The sequence below is a fragment of the Nicotiana tabacum genome, chromosome 6, assembly GCF_000715075.1.
Source record: "Nicotiana tabacum cultivar K326 chromosome 6, ASM71507v2, whole genome shotgun sequence".
Lineage (NCBI taxonomy): Eukaryota > Viridiplantae > Streptophyta > Magnoliopsida > Solanales > Solanaceae > Nicotiana > Nicotiana tabacum.
Window position 1 is genome coordinate 86,237,089 of NC_134085.1, and position 16,570 is coordinate 86,253,658.

Here is a 16,570-nt window from a genome sequence, read left to right on the forward strand (position 1 = left end):
AGTTCAGTTTAGGGTTTAAAACTCTTATGCTGACTAAAGGGAAAAAGTTCAGTTTAGGATTTTAAAACCCTAATGCCGACTAAAGGAAAAAGTTCAGTTCAGGGTTTAAAACCCTAATGCTGACTAAAGGAAAAAAGTTCAGTTTAGGGTTTAAAACCCTAATGCTGACTAAAGGAAAAAAGTTTAGTTTAGGGTTTAAAACCCTAATGCTGACTAAATGGGAAAAGTTCAGTTTAGGGTTTAAAACTCTAATGCTGACTAAAGGGAAAAAGTTCAGTTTAGGATTTTAAAACCCTAATGCTGACTAAAGGAAAGAGTTCAGTTCAGGGTTTAAAACCTTAATGATGACTAAAGGAAAAAGTTCAGTTTAGGGTTTAAAACCCTAATGCTGACTAAAGGAAAAAAGTTCAGTTTAGGGTTTAAAACCCTAATGCTGACTAAATGGGAAAAGTTCAGCTTAGGGTTTAAAACCCTAATGTTGACTGAATGGGAAAAGTTCAGTGTAGGGTTTAAAATCCTAACGCTGACTAAAGGAAAAGTTCAGTTTAGGGTTTAAAACCCTAATGTTGACTGAAGGAAAGAGTTCAGTTTAGGGTTTAAAACCCTAATGCTGACTAAATGGGAAAAGTTCAGTTTAGGGTTTAAAACCCTAATGCTGACTAAAGGGAAAAAGTTCAGTTTAGGGTTTAAAACCCTAATGCTGACTGAAGGAAAGAGTTCAGCTTAGGGTTTAAAACCCTAATGTTGACTAAAGGAAAAAAGTTCAGTTTAGGGTTTAATACCATAATGCTGACTGAAGGAAAGAGTTCAGTTTAGGGTTTAAAACCCTAATGCTGACTAAAGGAAAAAGTTCAGTTTAGGGTTTTAAAACCCTAATGCTGACTGAAGGAAAGAGTTCAGTTTAGGGTTTAAAACTCTAATGCTGACTACAGGGAAAGTTCAGTTTAGGGTTTAAAACCTTAATGCTGATTACAGGGAAAAAGTTAAGTTTAGGGTTTAAAATCCTAATGCTGACTGAAGGAAAGAGTTCAGTTTAGGGTTTAAAACCCTAATGCTGACTAAATGGGAAAAGTTCAGTTTACGGTTTAAAACCCTAATGCTGACTAAAGGGAAAAAGTTCAGTTTAGGGTTTTAAAACCCTAATGCTGACTAAAGGAAAGAGTTCAGTTCAGGGTTTAAAACCCTAATGCTGACTAAAGGAAAAAGTTCAGTTTAGGGTTTAAAACCCTAATGCTGACTGAAGGAAAAAAGTTCAGTTTAGGGTTTAAAACCCTAATGCTGACTAAATGGGAAAAGTTCAGCTTAGGGTTTAAAACCCTAATGTTGACTGAATGGGAAAAGTTCAGTGTAGGGTTTAAAATCCTAACGCTGACTAAAGGAAAAGTTCAGTTTAGGGTTTAAAACCATAATGCTGACTGAAGGAAAGAGTTCAATTTAGGGTTTAAAACCCTAATGCTGACTAAATGGGAAAAGTTCAGTTTAGGGTTTAAAACCCTAATGCTGACTAAAGGGAAAAAGTTTAGTTTAGGGTTTAAAACCCTAATGCTGACTAAAGGAAAGAGTTAGTTCAGGGTTTAAAATCCTAATGCTGACTAAAGGAAAAAGTTCAGCTTAGGGTTTAAAACCCTAATGTTGACTAAAGGAAAAAAGTTCAGTTTAGGGTTTAAAACCCTAATGCTGACTGAAGGAAAGAGTTCAGTTTAGGGTTTAAAACCCTAATGCTGACTAAAGGAAAAAGTTCAGTTTAGGGTTTTAAAACCCTAATGCTGACTGAAGGAAAGAGTTCAGTTTAGGGTTTAAAACCCTAATGCTGACTACAGGGAAAGTTCAGTTTAGGGTTTAAAACCTTAATGCTGATTACAGGGAAAAAGTTAAGTTTAGAGTTTAAAACCCTAATGTTGACTGAAGAAAAGAGTTCAGTTTAGGGTTTAAAAGCCTAATGCTGACTAAATGGGAAAAGTTTAGTTTAGGGTTTAACACCCTAATGCTGACTAAAGGGAAAAAGTTCAGTTTAGGGTTTTAAAACCCTAATGCTGACTAAAGGAAAGAGTTCAGTTCAGGTTTAAAACCCTAATGCTGACTAAAGGAAAAAGTTCAATTTAGGGTTTAAAACCCTAATGCTGACTAAAGGAAAAAAGTTCAGTTTAGGGTTTAAAACCCTAATGCTGACTAAATGGGAAAAGTTCAGCTTAGGGTTTAAAACCCTAATGTTGACTGAATGGGAAAAGTTCAGTGTAGGGTTTAAAATCCTAACGCTGACTAAAGGAAAAGTTCAGTTTAGGGTTTAAAACCCTAATGCTGACTGAAGGAAAGAGTTCAGTTTAGGGTTTAAAACCCTAATGCTGACTAAATGGGAAAAGTTCAGTTTAGGGTTTAAAACCCTAATGTTGACTAAAGGGAAAAAGTTCAGTTTAGGGTTTAAAACCCTAATGCTGACTAAAGGAAAGAGTTAGTTCAGGGTTTAAAACCCTAATGCTGACTAAAGGAAAAAGTTCAGCTTAAGGTTTAAAACCCTAATGGTGACTAAAGGAAAAGAGTTCAGTTTAGGGTTTAAAACCCTAATGCTGACTGAAGGAAAGAGTTCAGTTTGGGGTTTAAACCCCTAATGCCGACTAAAGGAAAAAAGTTCAGTTTAGGGTTTTAAAACCCTAATGCTGACTGAAGGAAAGAGTTCAGTTTAGGGTTTAAAACCCTAATGCTGACTGAAGGAAAGAGTTCAGGTTAGGGTTTAAAACCCTAATGCTGACTAAATGGAAAAAGTTCAGTTTAGGGTTTAAAACCCTAATGCTGACTAAAAGGGAAAAAGTTCAGTTTTATGGTTTAAAACCCTAATGCTGACTAAAAGGGAAAAAGTTCAGTTTAGGGTTTAAAACCCTAATGCTGACTAAAAAGGAAAAAGTTGAGTTTAGGGTTTAAAACCCTAACGCTGACTAAAGGAAAGAGTTCAATTTAGGGTTTAAAACCCTAATGCTGACTGAAGGAAAAAGTTCAGTTTAGGGTTTAAAACCCTAATGCTGACTAAATGGGAAAAGTTCAGTTTAGGGTTTAAACCCCTAATGCTGACTAAAGGGAAAAAGTTCAGTTTAGGGTTTAAAACCCTAATGCTGACTAAAGGAAAGAGTTCAGTTTAGGGTTTAAAACCCTAATGCTGACTAAAGGAAAGAGTTCAGTTCAGGGTTTAAAACACTAATGCTGACTAAAGGAAAAAGTTCAGCTTAGGGTTAAAAACCCTAATGCTGACTAAAGGAAAAAAGTTCAGTTTAGGGTTTAAAACCCTAATGCTGACTGAAGGAAAGAGTTCAGTTTAGGGTTTAAAACCCTAATGCTGACTAAAGGAAAAAGTTCAGTTTAGGGTTATAAAACCCTAATGCTGACTGAAGGAAAGAGTTCAGTTTAGGGTTTAAAACCCTAATGCTGACTGAAGGAAAGAGTTCAGGTTAGGGTTTAAAACCCTAATGCTGACTAAAGGAAAAAGTTCAGTTTAGGGTTTTAAAACCCTAATGCTGACTGAAGGAAAGAGTTCAGTTTAGGGTTTAAAACCCTAATGCTGACAACAGAGAAAGTTCAGTTTAGGGTTTAAAACCCTAATGCTGATTACAGGGAAAAAGTTCAGTTTAGGGTTTAAAACCCTAATGCTGACTAAAGGAAAGAGTTCAGTTCAGGGTTTAAAACCCTAATGCTGACTAAATGAAAAAGTTCAGTTTAGGGTTTAAAACCCTAATGCTGACTAAAGGAAAAAAGTTCAGTTTAGGGTTTAAAACCCTAATGCTGACTGAAGGAAAGAGTTCAGTTTAGGGTTTAAAACCCTAATGCTGACTAAATGGGAAAAGTTCAGTTTAGGGTTTAAAAACCCTAATGCTGACTCAAGGAAAAGTTCAGTTTAGGGTTTAAAACCCTAATGCTGACTGAAGGAAAGAGTTCAGTTTAGGGTTTAAAACCCTAATGCTGACTAAATGGGAAAAGTTCAGTTTAGGGTTTAAAACCCTAATGTTGACTAAAGGGAAAAAGTTCAGTTTAGGGTTTAAAACCCTAATGCTGACTAAAAGAAAGAGTTCAGTTCAGGGTTTAAAACCCTAATGCTGACTAAAGGAAAAAGTTCAGCTTAGGGTTTAAAACCCTAATGCTGACTAAAGGAAAAAAGTTCAGTTTAGGGTTTAAAACCCTAATGCTGACTGAAGGAAAGAGTTCAGTTTAGGGTTTAAAACCCTAATGCTGACTAAAGGAAAAAGTTCAGTTTTGGGTTATAAAACCCTAATGCTGACTGAAGGAAAGAGTTCAGTTTAGGGTTTAAAACCCTAATGCAGACTGAAGGAAAGAGTTCAGGTTAGGGTTTAAAACCCTAATGCTGACTAAAGGAAAAAGTTCAGTTTAGGGTTTTAAAACCCTAATGCTTACTGAAGGAAAGAGTTTAGTTTAGGGTTTAAAACCCTAATGCTGACTACAGAGAAAGTTTAGTTTAGGGTTTAAAACCCTAATGCTAATTAAATGGAAAAAGTTCAGTTTAGGGTTTAAAACCCTAATGCTGACTAAAGGAAAGAGTTCAGTTCAGGGTTTAAAACCCTAATGCTGACAAAATGAAAAAGTTCTGTTTAGGGTTTAAAACCCTAATGCTGACTAAAGGAAAAAAGTTCAGTTTAGGGTTTAAAACCCTAATACTGACTAAATGGGAAAAGTTCAGCTTAGGGTTTAAAACCCTAATGTTGACTGAATGGGAAAAGTTCAGTGTAGGGTTTAAAATCCTAACGCTGACTAAAGGAAAAGTTCAGTTTAGGGTTTAAAACCCTTATGCTGACTGAAGGAAAGAGTTCAGTTTAGGGTTTAAAACCCTAATGCTGACTAAATGGGAAAAGTTCAGTTTAGGGTTTAAAACCCTAATGCTGACTAAAGGGAAAAAGTTCAGTTTAGGGTTTAAAACCCTAATGCAGACTAAAGGAAAGAGTTCAGTTCAGGGTTTAAAACCCTAATGCTGACTAAAGGAAAAAAGTTCAGTTTAGGGTTTAAAACCCTAATGCTGACTGAAGGAAAGAGTTCAGTTTAGTTTTTAAAACCCTAATGCTGACTAAAGGAAAAAGTTCAGTTTAGGGTTATAAAACCCTAATGCTGACTGAAGGAAAGAGTTCAGTTTAGGGTTTAAAACCCTAATGCTGACTGAAGGAAAGAGTTCAGGTTAGGGTTTAAAACCCTAATGCTGACTAAAGGAAAAAGTTCAGTTTAGGGTTTTAAAACCCTAATGCTGACTGAAGGAAAGAGTTCAGTTTAGGGTTTAAAACCCTAATGCTGACTATAGAGAAAGTTCAGTTTAGGGTTTAAAACCCTAATGCTGATTACAGGGAAAAAGTTCAGTTTAGGGTTTAAAACCCTAATAGTGACTAAAGGAAAGAGTTCAGGGTTTAAAACCCTAATGCTGACTAAATGAAAAAGTTCAGTTTAGGGTTTAAAACCCTAATGCTGACTAAAGGAAAAAAGTTCAGTTTAGGGTTTAAAACCCTAATGCTGACTGAAGGAAAGAGTTCAGTTTAGGGTTTAAAACCCTAATGCTGACTAAATGGGAAAAGTTCAGTTTAGGGTTTAAAAACCCTAATGCTGACTTAAGGGAAAAAATTCAGTTTAGGGTTTAAAACCGTAATGCTGACTGAAGGAAAGAATTCAGTTTAGGGTTTAAAACCCTAATGCTGACTGAATGGGAAAAGTTCAGTGTAGAGTTTAAAACCCTAACGCTGACTAAAGGGAAAGTTCAGTTTAGGGTTTAAAACCCTAATGCTGACTGAAGGAAAGAGTTCAGTTCAGGGTTTAAAACCCTAATGCTGACTAAAGGAAAAAGTTCAGTTTAGGGTTTAAAACCCTAATGCAGACAAAAGGAAAAAAGTTTCAGTTTAGGGTTTAAAACCCTAATGCTGACTGAAGGAAAGAGTTCAGTTTAGGGTTTAAAACCCTAATGCTGACTACAGGGAAAGTTCAGTTTAGGGTTTAAAACCTTAATGCTGATTACAGGGAAAAAGTTAAGTTTAGAGTTTAAAACCCTAATGTTGACTGAAGAAAAGAGTTCAGTTTAGGGTTTAAAAGCCTAATGCTGACTAAATGGGAAAAGTTCAGTTTAGGGTTTAAAACTCTTATGCTGACTAAAGGGAAAAAGTTCAGTTTAGGATTTTAAAACCCTAATGCCGACTAAAGGAAAAAGTTCAGTTCAGGGTTTAAAACCCTAATGCTGACTAAAGGAAAAAAGTTCAGTTTAGGGTTTAAAACCCTAATGCTGACTAAAGGAAAAAAGTTTAGTTTAGGGTTTAAAACCCTAATGCTGACTAAATGGGAAAAGTTTAGTTTAGGGTTTAACACCCTAATGCTGACTAAAGGGAAAAAGTTCAGTTTAGGGTTTTAAAACCCTAATGCTGACTAAAGGAAAGAGTTCAGTTCAGGTTTAAAACCCTAATGCTGACTAAAGGAAAAAGTTCAGCTTAAGGTTTAAAACCCTAATGGTGACTAAAGGAAAAGAGTTCAGTTTAGGGTTTAAAACCCTAATGCTGACTGAAGGAAAGAGTTCAGTTTGGGGTTTAAACCCCTAATGCCAACTAAAGGAAAAAGTTCAGTTTAGGGTTTTAAAACCCTAATGCTGACTGAAGGAAAGAGTTCAGTTTAGGGTTTAAAACCCTAATGCTGACTGAAGGAAAGAGTTCAGGTTAGGGTTTAAAACCCTAATGCTGACTAAAGGAAAAAGTTCAGTTTAGGGTTTTAAAACCCTAATGCTGACTGAAGGAAAGAGTTCAGTTTAGGGTTTAAAACCCTAATGCTGACTACAGAGAAAGTTCAGTTTAGGGTTTAAAACCCTAATGCTGATTACAGGGAAAAAGTTCAGTTTAGGGTTTAAAACCCTAATGCTGACTAAAGGAAAGAGTTCAGTTCAGGGTTTAAAACCCTAATGCTGACTAAATGAAAAAGTTCAGTTTAGGGTTTAAAACCCTAATGCTGACTAAAGGAAAAAGTTCAGTTTAGGGTTTAAAACCCTAATGCTGACTAAATGGGAAAAGTTCAGCTTAGGGTTTAAAACCCTAATGTTGACTGAATGGGAAAAGTTCAGTGTAGGGTTTAAAATCCTAACGCTGACTAAAGGAAAAGTTTAGTTTAGGGTTTAAAACCCTAATGCTGACTGAAGGAAAGAGTTCAGTTTAGGGTTTAAAACCCTAATGCTGACTAAATGGGAAAAGTTCAGTTTAGGGTTTAAACCCCTAATGCTGACTAAAGGGAAAAAGTTCAGTTTAGGGTTTAAAACCCTAATGCTGACTAAAGGAAAGAGTTCAGTTCAGGGTTTAAAACACTAATGCTGACTAAAGGAAAAAGTTCAGCTTAGGGTTAAAAACCCTAATGCTGACTAAAGGAAAAAAGTTCAGTTTAGGGTTTAAAACCCTAATGCTGACTGAAGGAAAGAGTTCAGTTTAGGGTTTAAAACCCTAATGCTGACTAAAGGAAAAAGTTCAGTTTAGGGTTATAAAACCCTAATGCTGACTGAAGGAAAGAGTTCAGTTTAGGGTTTAAAACCCTAATGCTGACTGAAGGAAAGAGTTCAGGTTAGGGTTTAAAACCCTAATGCTGACTAAAGGAAAAAGTTCAGTTTAGGGTTTTAAAACCCTAATGCTGACTGAAGGAAAGAGTTCAGTTTAGGGTTTAAAACCCTAATGCTGACAACAGAGAAAGTTCAGTTTAGGGTTTAAAACCCTAATGCTGATTACAGGGAAAAAGTTCAGTTTAGGGTTTAAAACCCTAATGCTGACTAAAGGAAAGAGTTCAGTTCAGGGTTTAAAACCCTAATGCTGACTAAATGAAAAAGTTCAGTTTAGGGTTTAAAACCCTAATGCTGACTAAAGGAAAAAAGTTCAGTTTAGGGTTTAAAACCCTAATGCTGACTGAAGGAAAGAGTTCAGTTTAGGGTTTAAAACCCTAATGCTGACTAAATGGGAAAAGTTCAGTTTAGGGTTTAAAAACCCTAATGCTGACTCAAGGAAAAGTTCAGTTTAGGGTTTAAAACCCTAATGCTGACTGAAGGAAAGAGTTCAGTTTAGGGTTTAAAACCCTAATGCTGACTAAATGGGAAAAGTTCAGTTTAGGGTTTAAAACCCTAATGCTGACTAAAGGGAAAAAGTTCAGTTTAGGGTTTAAAACCCTAATGCTGACTGAAGGAAAGAGTTCAGTTTAGGGTTTAAAACCCTAATGCTGACTAAATGGGAAAAGTTCAGTTTAGGGTTTAAAACCCTAATGCTGACTAAAGGAAAAAAGTTCAGTTTAGGGTTTAAAACCCTAATGCTGACTGAAGGAAAGAGTTCAGTTTAGGGTTTAAAACCCTAATGCTGACTAAAGGAAAAAGTTCAGTTTTGGGTTATAAAACCCTAATGCTGACTGAAGGAAAGAGTTCAGTTTAGGGTTTAAAACCCTAATGCTGACTGAAGGAAAGAGTTCAGGTTAGGGTTTAAAACCCTAATGCTGACTAAAGGAAAAAGTTCAGTTTAGGGTTTTAAAACCCTAATGCTGACTGAAGGAAAGAGTTCAGTTTAGGGTTTAAAACCCTAATGCTGACTACAGAGAAAGTTTAGTTTAGGGTTTAAAACCCTAATGCTAATTAAATGGAAAAAGTTCAGTTTAGGGTTTAAAACCCTAATGCTGACTAAAGGAAAGAGTTCAGTTCAGGGTTTAAAACCCTAATGCTGACAAAATGAAAAAGTTCAGTTTAGGGTTTAAAACCCTAATGCTGACTAAAGGAAAAAAGTTCAGTTTAGGGTTTAAAACCCTAATACTGACTAAATGGGAAAAGTTCAGCTTAGGGTTTAAAACCCTAATGTTGACTGAATGGGAAAAGTTCAGTGTAGGGTTTAAAATCCTAACGCTGACTAAAGGAAAAGTTCAGTTTAGGGTTTAAAACCCTTATGCTGACTGAAGGAAAGAGTTCAGTTTAGGGTTTAAAACCCTAATGCTGACTAAATGGGAAAAGTTCAGTTTAGGGTTTAAAACCCTAATGCTGACTAAAGGGAAAAAGTTCAGTTTAGGGTTTAAAACCCTAATGCAGACTAAAGGAAAGAGTTCAGTTCAGGGTTTAAAACCCTAATGCTGACTAAAGGAAAAAGTTCAGCTTAGGGTTTAAAACCCTAATGCTGACTAAAGGAAAAAAGTTCAGTTTAGGGTTTAAAACCTTAATGCTGACTGAAGGAAAGAGTTCAGTTTAGTTTTTAAAACCCTAATGCTGACTAAAGGAAAAAGTTCAGTTTAGGGTTATAAAACCCTAATGCTGACTGAAGGAAAGAGTTCAGTTTAGGGTTTAAAACCCTAATGCTGACTGAAGGAAAGAGTTCAGGTTAGGGTTTAAAACCCTAATGCTGACTAAAGGAAAAAGTTCAGTTTAGGGTTTTAAAACCCTAATGCTGACTGAAGGAAAGAGTTCAGTTTAGGGTTTAAAACCCTAATGCTGACTACAGAGAAAGTTCAGTTTAGGGTTTAAAACCCTAATGCTGATTACAGGGAAAAAGTTCAGTTTAGGGTTTAAAACCCTAATGCTGACTAAAGGAAAGAGTTCAGGGTTTAAAACCCTAATGCTGACTAAATGAAAAAGTTCAGTTTAGGGTTTAAAACCCTAATGCTGACTAAAGGAAAAAAGTTCAGTTTAGGGTTTAAAACCCTAATGCTGACTGAAGGAAAGAGTTCAGTTTAGGGTTTAAAACCCTAATGCTGACTAAATGGGAAAAGTTCAGTTTAGGGTTTAAAAACCCTAATGCTGACTTAAGGGAAAAAATTCAGTTTAGGGTTTAAAACCGTAATGCTGACTGAAGGAAAGAATTCAGTTTAGGGTTTAAAACCCTAATGCTGACTGAATGGGAAAAGTTCAGTGTAGAGTTTAAAACCCTAACGCTGACTAAAGGGAAAGTTCAGTTTAGGGTTTAAAACCCTAATGCTGACTGAAGGAAAGAGTTCAGTTCAGGGTTTAAAACCCTAATGCTGACTAAAGGAAAAAGTTCAGTTTAGGGTTTAAAACCCTAATGCAGACAAAAGGAAAAAAGTTCAGTTTAGGGTTTAAAACCCTAATGCTGACTAAAGGAAAAAGTTCAGTTTAGGGTTTAAAACCCTAATGCTGACTAAAGGAAAAAAGTTCAGTTTAGGGTTTAAAACCCTAATGTTGACTGAAGGAAAGAGTTCAGTTTAGGGTTTAAAACCCTAATGCTGACTAAATGGGAAAAGTTCAGTTTAGGGTTTAAAACCCTAATGCTGACTAAAGGGAAAAAGTTTAGTTTAGGGTTTAAAACCCTAATGCTGACTGAAGGAAAGAGTTCAGTTTAGGGTTTAAAATCCTAATGCTGACAAAATGGGAAAAGTTCAGTTTAGGGTTTAAACCCCTAATGTTGACTAAAGGGAAAAAGTTCGAGGATATAAACTGACCGGTTTTTTTTGAATTTTCTTGTTCTAGTAAAAGATAAAAGAGAATTTCGTGGAAACTTACCTTTCGAGTGGATTCCTTATTGCCAAACTGTTTCTTGCACTCATTATTTCTTCTTTGGGTGACACCTGCTTCTTGCACGGTTGTCTTGGATCATACCTGTTTCAACTTTTCAAACAAAGAACAATCGTTAGCTCGGAAATGGCGGTTGGTTCGGTGACCTTGATTGTTCCAGTTGCTTTGCTGCGTCCTTATTTCTGTTGAGAAATTCCGCCATTGATTGGATTCGAATGGCAAAAAACCCTTTGGACTACTCAGGCTTGCGTTTCCAGATTCTGTGATGATTTGCCTTGTAAGGCTATGGTTTTTCCATCAGGTTTTGCTTGGGGATTTCAAACGCGGATTTTATTGGGGAGACTCTGTGGGGATTTGTACAAGGGGAAGCTCTGTGGGGATTTGTACAATGGGGACTTGCTGGGGATTTGTTGCAAAACGGGCTTTCCAGGATTTGTTGGGGTAAGCTTGCTGGGGAATCTTTATAAAGGGACTTGCTGGGGATTTGTTGGGGAAAATCTGTGGGGATTTCGCTGGGGCAGACTCTTTGGGGAATATTTACAAAGTGGATCCTTTGTGGGGATTTGTACAAAGGGAAACTCTGTGGGATTTGTACAAAGGAAAACTCTATGGGATTTGTACAAGGCGTACTTGCCGGGGATTTATTGTTGTAGGCTATGCTGGGGGAAAAATTTTCTTCTCTCCCTTTTTCTTTTTGCGACTTTACTCCAAATGCAAACAACATCATGATCCATCAGGTTTGGACAAATGTACCAATGAAACGAGGTATTTTCCTTCGTAAGACGGAACTCCGCGAAGCCAGACCTGCCACCTATCCTTTCCAGTATATCTGGGACTTGGGGTTAAAAGTGAAAGGGATTTGAAGAAGAATAAAATAAAGAAACGGAGAAAGCAAATTTTTAGCAGAGAAGTGTCCCTTTCGGGACAAGAAAGACTTATCTGAGGGAAACAATGCTGACTTTAAATGGACATGACATGCTTTTTGGGCTGGACTCCTGACCTTCAATGAACTTGCATTTCCCCCGAACCAAAACGGATCTGATTTTTTAAACCGGTGGGACATTGCCGAGACCTCCTTGGGTGGAGTCATTCTTTCGGCCAACAGCGCCCTTTGCGGGTTTTTGCTGGCTGACCTCTCTCATTTCTCTTCCTGTCGTCGCTTGATAGCACTCTTTGCGAGTTTTTACTAAACAAGCTCTCTTATTTTGGTTTCTCTACTCCCGTCGCCTCGCGGTGCCCAAAGGTTTTCACCGACGAGACTCTCTCATTTTATCTCTCTCAATTTAGAGTGTGCCGGCCTCCATTCGTGACGCTTCTTGGCTTCCCGCTACCTTTGGTAATTGATCTGAAGGCTTGTGCTTGGTAAAGAGAGGTAGATGATACTACGACTTTTAAACCGTTTAGCGTGACCCGGCTTCGATTTTAGGGTAAATGGGATTTTATTGTTGGTGTGACTGAACCTCAGAAAGAGGCTGCCTACGTATCCTTTCGGAATCAAGTCGGACGTAGTTCAGGCCTCGATCAATGTTTGTTTTGTTTGTCTTTTTTTTTTAATTGGCTCAAAGGCTTGTAGAGAGAGTTGATAGTGGGAATAAAACCTTCAGCATTTCTAATGTGTCAGGACCGCTGGGGTGTCACTCAGACATAGTATCTCTTGACCGCATCCGCGTTTACTGCTGTTTCGGGGTCATTTCCTTCGATATCACCTAGATACAATGCTCCTCTTGGCAATATCTTTCTGATGATGTAGGGGCCTTTCCAGTTTGGAGCGAATTTCCCTTTTGCTTCCTGGTGATGTGGAAAAATGCGCCTCAGTACCAGTTGACCTACTTCGAAATTCCTGGGTCGGACTTTCTTGTTGTTAGCACGAGCCATTCTTTGTTGGTACAACTTCCCGTGACAAACTGCAGCCATTCGTTTCTCGTCGATCAAAGTCAACTACTCCAATCGAGTCTTAACCCACTCGCTGTCTTCGATTTCTGCTTCGACAATGGTTCGAAGCGAAGGAATTTCTACCTCTGCTGGTATCACAGCTTCGGTCCCATAAACCAAGAGATAAGGGGTTGCCCCTACTGATGTGCGTACCGTAGTGCGATATCCCAATAATGCAAATGGTAGTTGTTCATGCCACTGTCGGGAACTCTGGATCGTCTTCCTCAAAATCTTCTTGATGTTCTTGTTTGCTGCTTCTACAGCGCCATTGGCCTTAGGCTGATAAGGAGTGGAATTCCTATGTGTTATCTTGAACTGCTCGCATACATCTCCCATCAAGTGACTATTCAGGTTTGCTGCGTTATCTGTGATGATAGTTGCAGGAATACCGAAACGACAGATAAGATTTGAGTGTACAAAATCCACTACAGCTTTTTTAGTGACCGACTTGAGAGTGACAGCCTCTACACATTTTGTGAAGTAGTTGATGGCAACCAGTATAAATCTGTGTCCATTTGAGGCTTTTGGCTCGATTGGTCCAATGACGTCCATGCCCCATGCAACAAATGGCCAAAGTGCAGACATGGGATGCAATTCTGTGGGAGGTGCATGAATCAAATCACCGTGCACCTGACACTGATGACACCTCCGAACGAAGCTAAAGCAGTCCTTTTCCATGGTCATCCAGTAATAACCTGCTCGAAGGATTTTCTTTGCCAAGACAATACCCGTTCATGTGGGGTCCGCACACTCCTGCGTGTACTTCGTGCATGATCTTTCTTGCCTCCTCAGCGTCAACACATCTTAGTAGATTGAGGTCCGGGGTCCTCTTATACAACAATTCACCGCTCAAAAAGAAACCACTTGCATGCGGCCTGATGGTTCTCTTTTGATCTCCAGTAGCATGCTCGGGGTATTCTTGTGTCTTCAAGAACCTCCTGATATCATGGTACCAAGGTTGCGTATTTGATCCTGCCTCGATTACGTTACAGTAACCATGTCTTTCCCTGATTTGGATTTCCAAGGGATCGACGTGGGCGTTGCCTGGGTAAGGTAGCATTGAAGCCAAAGTAGCAAGTGCATCCGCTAGTTCATTGTGACACCGCGGGATATACCTGAACTCTATTGATTTAAAACGCTTGCCGAGGTCCTCCACGTGCTGTCGGTAAGGAATAAGCTTGACATCCCGAGTTTCCCATTCACCTTGGGCTTGCCGGATAATCAGGTCAGAATCTCCCATAATCAGTAAGTCTTCGACATCCTGATCAATCGCCATATGCATGCCCATGATGCAGGCTTCATACTCAGCTGTATTGTTTGTGCAAAAGAAACGCAGTCTAGCTGTGGCTGGATAATGCTGACCGGAAGGCGAGATCAAAATTGCCCCAATCCCTACACCTTTGGCGTTTACGGCTCCATCAAAGAACATCTTCCAAACATGAGCGTTCTCCGAGACCACTTCTACAATGTTTATTTCTTCATCTGGAAAGTAGGTACTCAATGGCTGGTATTCCTCATCGACTGGATTTTCGGCCAAATGATCTGCTAGCGCCTGGGCTTTCATTGCCGTGCGAGTGACATAGACTATGTCGAATTCAGTAAGCAAAATTTGCCACTTGGCCAGTCTTCCAGTAGGCATCGGTTTCTGAAATATATACTTCAAAGGATCCAGCCTGCTTATGAGGAAAGTAGTGTGGGCTTGGAGATAATGTCTCAGCTTTTGGGCGACCCACGTCAGAGCGCAACATGTTCTTTCCAGCAGAGTGTACTTGGCCTCGTAGCCGGTGAATTTCTTGCTCAAGTAGTAGATTGCTTGTTCTTTCTTTCCGGTTATGTCATGTTGCCCGAGGACGCAACCGAAAGAATTCTCCAAGACTGTTAAATACAAGAACAGTGGTCTTTCTGGCTCTGGTGGGACTAAAACTGGGGGATTTGAAAGATATTCTTTAATTTTGTCAAAAGCTTCTTGACATTCAACCGTCCATTTGATCTCCGCATCTTTCCTCAATAGCTTAAATATGGGCTCACACGTGCTAGTTAACTGGGCAATGAATCGACTGATATAGTTCAATCTGCCCAACAAATGCATCACGTCTTTCTTCGTTCTTGGGGGAGGTAGATCCCTGATAGATTTTATCTTTGTTGGATCTAATTCAATACCTCTCCTGCTCACTATGAAGCCCAAAAGCTTGCCCGATAGGACTCCGAAAGTACATTTGACTGGGTTCAGCTTCAAGTCGTACTTCCTCAGTCTCTCGAAGAACTTCCTCAAGTCTTGGATGTGATTATCCTGCGTCCTGGATTTGATTATCACATCGTCCACGTACACCTCTATTTCTTGATGCATCATGTCATGAAAAATGGCAGTCAAGGCTCTCATGTAAGTTGCCCCAGCATTCTTCAGACCAAATGGCATAACCCGATAACAGTAAGTGCCCCAAGGCGTGGTGAAGGCAGTCTTCTCGGCGTCTTCTTCATCCATCAATACCTGATGATACCCAACGTAACAATCTACGAAAGACTGGATCTCATGTTTGGCGCAATTATCAACAAGGATGTGGATGTTGGGCAATGGGAAATTATCCTTGGGACTCGCTCTATTCAGGTCTCGATAGTCCACACATACCCAAGTCTTCCCATCTTTTTTCGGCACTGGAACCACATTTGCCAACCATGTTGTATACTGGACTACCCGGATCACTCCCGTTTTTAGCTGCTTGGTGATCTCCTCTTTAATCTTCTCACTGACCTCAGTTTTGAACTTTCGTTGCTTTTGTTGAACTGGAGGACATTCAGGGTGAATTGGCAATTTATGAGCCACTAGATCAACACCTGGTCCTGGCATGTCATCGTATGACCAAGCAAACACGTCTTTAAACTCAAAAAGGAGTTGAATTATCGCGTCTCACATTTTTTTGTCCGTGTGAATGCTTATTTTGGTCTCCCGGATTTCTTCAGGAGTTCCTAAATTAACCGGTTCGGTGTCATTCAGATTTGGCTTAGGTTTATTCTCAAAATGTTCCAACTCTCGGTTTATTTCCCTAAAAGCCTCTTCTTCATCATATTCTGGTTCTGGGTTCATTATTTCACAATTAAATAGCTCGTTGTGATCTGGGTGTGAAGTCCACAAGCATGTCATATTTAAAGCCGCATTATTATAACTGAAAGAAAAGATAAAGGAAAAATAACAAAATCAGAACAAAGGGAAAAATGGGAAAACAATGATGATTTTTTTTCATTTTCTTCTTGAAATCTGGAAGACAACAATGTTTACAAACTCAGGAATTCAAAACAACAAATAAAAGAAGAAAACATCCAAGTTATATCCTGGAGATAACTTGTGATGCAGGAAAGGTGGCAGGACAGGTCTACCCGGACTTCCGCCTAGTCGGGAATGGCATGGCCTCCCAGTTTCGGAGTTTGGTGTCTTGCCCCATATATAGTATTTCGGCGGTGCTGGTGCCTTCTCCTGGTTGAACCATGTGAGCCTCGTAGAGCATTTTTCTCATTGCCCCACATATCTCCTCTATTTCCTCAGCCATGAAAACCTCATCGTCTTCTTCTTCAGTGTATTATGGTTCGACGAAAGTTTCATATAAATCCGGCAGTGGCCGAGGCAGTTTCCACCCCTTATTCTTCCTTTTCTTCGCCCATTCTTCATCTTCTGGGGTTGGTTGAAAACCTATCCCAAAAAGATTTTTGGCGGAAGGCAGGGTGATGGGTTCCGTTATTCCCTGCAATGTCCGTCCGAGCCCTTTCCCTGGCCTGAATCCGTGCCGGATCATCTCTTTAGCCACCATAACCGAGGCGTTAGACAAGAAAGGTTGGGGCAAGGTCTTCCCTCTTCATGCTGCTCTGCTAATACAATCTCGAAAGCTTGATAGACCGTGTGTTCGCTCCCTTCTCTTGGTTCAAGATATGGGATGGATGGGTCCCGATAAATAGCATGCTCGTATTCTCCATGGACCACAATCTCTCGGTTTTCGTACTCAAACTTCACCATCTGGTGAAGAGTGGAAGGCACAGCTCCTGCCGCATGAATCCAAGGTCTGCCGAGGAGGAAATTGTAGGACGTATCCATGTCAAGTACTTGGAAAGTTACCTCAAACTCTATTGGCCCTATGGTCAAAGCCAAGTCTATTTCTCCAAAGGTGT